Source organism: Zonotrichia leucophrys, chromosome 4A (assembly GCF_028769735.1).
Source record: "Zonotrichia leucophrys gambelii isolate GWCS_2022_RI chromosome 4A, RI_Zleu_2.0, whole genome shotgun sequence".
NCBI classification, from domain to species: domain Eukaryota; kingdom Metazoa; phylum Chordata; class Aves; order Passeriformes; family Passerellidae; genus Zonotrichia; species Zonotrichia leucophrys.
The window spans coordinates 17,488,740-17,492,986 of NC_088174.1; the positions used below are offsets into that span (position 1 = coordinate 17,488,740).

Below are 4,247 nucleotides of genomic sequence, written 5' to 3' on the forward strand. Positions count from 1 at the left end.
GCCAAAATAAAAAAAATTAAAAGGATGGAGGAGCTTTGGAAAGACAAAAAGAGTTAGATCAGAATGAGTCTTCTGGGATGTTGTATTTTCCCTAAGATTAATTTAATACAATACATGTCTGAGGCAAGAGCCTGAAATAGGGTAAATAGCAGTCTCACAGAAGGAGCTACCCACTCACTGTGGAGGTGTTTCTAAAAAAATTTAGGGCATTTTTACTTATTTAATCCCTTTCTGCTCCAGCTTTTTTTCAGTGGGAGTGTTACTAAAGGAAAACACAAATGGCTGCATAATGTGTGTTTCATCAGTCTGCTCTCAGGCCCTGTAATACACAGAAATTCTCTCTCCACTTTGTGGAATATCTCTGTACATTATAAAAGAAACACAATAGAGATCTCTGTTGTAGGAAGGTGGTGAAGGTTGTGACAAGCTTGGTAGACAAAGAGGAGAAGATGGCAAAGTGACCAAAGCACCCTCCCTGTGCCACTCACAGATCTCCAAAGCACACACAGGAGCTTCCCTCACTCCATCATTCCTCAGAGAAGCCTTTTCCCAGCTTTCATCATCCTTGTGGCTCCTTGGAGCCCTTTCAGGTCTGGGCTATCCTTTGAGGTGAAAGGATCTGAACTGGGCGCAGTAACAAGATGTCCATGAATCATGGATTGCTTGCGGTGCTTTATCTTGTTATAAAATTATTCACATCTGATTTGTTCAGGCTGGTGCTGAGCTGGTGTTTTCACTGTTTATAACAGCCCAATGTCTTGGTCCTGAATTAAAACAGTCACCTCAGAGCCTGGGGTTTTGGGTTTTGTTGTTTTGTTTTGGTGTTTTTTTTTGGGGGGGGGTGTTGGTTTTTTTTTTTTTTTTTTTTTTTTTGTTTTTTTTTGTTTTTTTTGTGGGTTTTTTATTTTGTTTCTTTTTGGAGTTTTTTGTGGGTTTCCTTATTTGCTTGTTTGGGGTTTTATTTGTTTTTTTTCTTTTAAATATGTGCAAGCCCTCATTAACCCCTGACATTCCCTCTCCTGCCTCAGCTTCTCAGTTCCCTCTCAGCAAAGCCTCAATGGAGAAATTGCTTGAAAGCCTTTTAGAAATCCATATAAACTTTTATTAACTGGAGCACTTTAGCTGCACAGATGTGACCTTTGGGGAGAATTTTTGTGTTTATAAGGTTTTTCCTGCAAGATAATTTTTGGGGAGAATTTTTGTGTTTGTAAGGTGCAGCCTCCTGTGAGAGAAGGCAGGTAGACTCTCTCAAAGTACATTATTTCTGTCCAGATGTCTGTTACTTTGTTTTTCCTCACAGTTTATATAGAAATCTGACTTCCAGACAAGTTATTTCTCTACATCTATCCTGGTGGCCTGAAATTTGGTACTGAATTTGTCTCTTCCCAGTGCTCAGTGATTTTAAGTCAATGGCTGTTCACTGCTGTGAATGATTTTTCCATTTGACTTTCATTAAAAGTCATAGATGAGTATGGTTTAGTTCTTGCTATTTGATATTGTTCAAAATGTAAAAATATCCCAGAATCTCCTCTATAGTTATTTCAGCTTCATATTGATTTGAGGGCTTTTCTGTTTTCTGAATTTTTTCTTTTTGAGGGTTTTCGAGTAAGTGTTGCCTCTCTGACATAGAGATCATATATAAAGAATTTGGCTTCTCTTGGAGTAGATGTATTGGAATTATAGGTTTTTTTAAAGGTTTTTCTGCTTTGTGTTTGTTGTTTCTCAAACTCTTCTGTGGCTGACTTACTGCGTTCAAACTCCCAAAGCTTTATCAGCACTTCATTTTTAGTAGGTTCCTTACCCTGTCCAACCAGCTTTAGGGAAGGCTAAAACACTTTTAAGATCTTTAAAAAATGGCAGCATGTTTGAATATAGTAAAATATGCTTATTTCCCCATTGCTATTTAATTTGATTTCCCTAAAAGGTCATTTTTCCAAATTTTTCATTACAATAGTCTATATAATGTCAGGCACTTTGCTGAATAGGGAAAGATTTAATTAGAGACCTAAATATTCTGCTGAGTTGGGGCTTTGTAACTCCAACTTCCCCACAGTCTAAGTGATAATATATTGACTAAGAAGAATAAAATTTACCCCCAAACACCTTGACAATTATTTCAAGTTAGTCAAAGAGATCAAAGCTCCATTTAGCAACTTTCACTGCCTTTTTTTAGCCCTCATTTTCCCTTAACTAATTCTTTGGGCACACTTTTCTTTCCAGCATAGGATAAACCACACAATGACCCTGAAAGCAGTTTTCTTCATGTCTGGTGAGTTATGAGTCGAGGGATTTGAGGTGGTTATTGTAGTCCTCCCTCCCTCATTGTTCATTAATTACAACACTGCTGCTCAGATAGAGATTTATCAAGTAAACTGAAACTCTCACTTTCATTTTGGATGGCTGCTTTTAGATTTGCCCAAGCTTATCTTGATCTCAGGTCTTCCTTTTAAATTAGTTTCCCTGGGGTTCTGAAGTTTTATCAGATAGGGGAATAGTAAACAGTTGTTCAGACTTCAAGCCCTAATGTTTCAGATTAAAGCCACAGAAGATTTGCTTCCCTGCTCTAAGTTCCAATTGAAGCAAAAATGCCAATTCAGGATTTTCTTCATAAAGAGATTCTTCTTTGAAGGAAGAAAAAAAAAAAGCCTATATTTATTCCACTTTGCTTTATTTAAAGATTAAATGAACTTGGAATAAAAACTGCTTACTTTACAGCTATTTATTTGCTGTAATGCACCAAATCTTTCTAACATATTGTCCATATCTCTAGTCAGAACTTACCCAAAATAGCTCCTCAGGCAGAGAGCATTATGTTCTTTTGGTTAACAATAAGCTCTGCATCCCAGATTCATGTACCTAGACAGAAATAACAGTTTATATTGGGTTTGGCATAAAACAAAGTAGCCAGTTGGGGAAAATTTAATTAGAGATGCTTTCTTGCTAGCAGGAGGGATTGGCTCAGTGCTGAATGATAGATTGCATTGGTGATCCTGATGCTTTTTGCTGGGCATGGCTTTGGGACTGGTGTGAAAAATTCAGGAATAGCTTGGTACTGATCTTCCCAGTGAAGGAAGTGTTGGTGATATTTGTGGGGTTGAAATATTTGTGTATTAAAGGGGGAATAGTCAAGGATTAGGACCAAGGATTAAGCTGGGGTTAGGAAGAGAGACTCTGAAGTAAGATTACAGGTGGATTAAGTAATGCTAAAACTCTACAGAGCTGAGGTGATTATTTTTTGGGTCATTTCTTGATCTCTTTTTAGCTTATTTGTGCAAAACTCTGATAGATGGCTTTGTCTTTTAGTCAGTCCTAAACCTCCTCCACTGCAAGGCAGAGAGCTCCATTTGATAGACTGAGTTTGCAGGCCCAGTGGGGCAGCCCTGGCTCCAGACTGGCAGCAATCACTCAACACTCCCCAAACTCCTCTAAATGTCACTTTATCTTTGTGCTTTGAGTGTGTGCAAACATGCATGTGCCAGTCTGTGCTCCAGATAAATAACTGCAGTCTCTTATCAAATCTAACATCCCTGAGCCCATGGAAACGCTCAGCACCACCCTGCTGCCAGCTCATCCCCGGCCCAGACTGTGTGCTCATTTCCCACAAAACTGATAAAGCACTTGGAGACTTTGGCCTGCAGGAGAGGCTTTGGCAGCTCCATTTCAGCGCTAAATCTGATTTTCCTTTCCAAATTAGAGGTCGTGTGTGCTCATCGTCTCACGATTCCCGCTGAGCTTCTTCTCCAGCACCAAAAGCTCCTGATTTCTCCCCAAGACAGGGCAGCAGTGCCAGCAGCTCCTCTGAAGGCTCTGGGGAAGGCTGGGAGCCAAAAGCTGCCAGGATTTTGTCTCTCACCATTTGTGGCTCCTGGCTGCTGCTCTGGGGCTGCTGCAGGGTTTCCCTCACCACCAATTCCTCTCCTGTCCCTGAGCAGCGGCCACTTTGGAAAGACTTCTTTTATTTTAAAAGCACTTCACTAATGTGTTCAATTCCTTCCCATCTTAATTCAGATTTTTCACTACCCACACCTGCTTCCTTTTTCCTCCTTTATTTTATTTTTAATTCCTTTCTCACTGCAGAGTCAGTCATTTCAGGTGCAGGCAAAGATTAAAAATCAATCTTTATTTTTCTCTTAAAGACAAAAAAATAAAATTCAGGTTAGTAAATTTGAGATTTTCATTTGCACTCATCAGTTTTGGGATGTCATGAAGAAATGTCATTATTTTCTGAAAAATAAAAGGCATTTCTT

The 4,247-nt window shown here is 39.1% G+C and overlaps 1 long non-coding RNA gene across 1 annotated transcript; it reads left to right on the forward strand.

Annotated features, from left to right (window-relative positions):
- Window positions 1-243: 243 nt before the first annotated feature.
- On the forward strand, window positions 244-4,028 carry LOC135447788 (uncharacterized). The gene is made up of 3 exons (XR_010440322.1): window positions 244-590; window positions 2,221-2,269; window positions 3,695-4,028. It is a non-coding gene; the product is annotated as an uncharacterized LOC135447788 (long non-coding RNA).
- The last annotated feature ends 219 nt before the right edge of the window (window positions 4,029-4,247 follow it).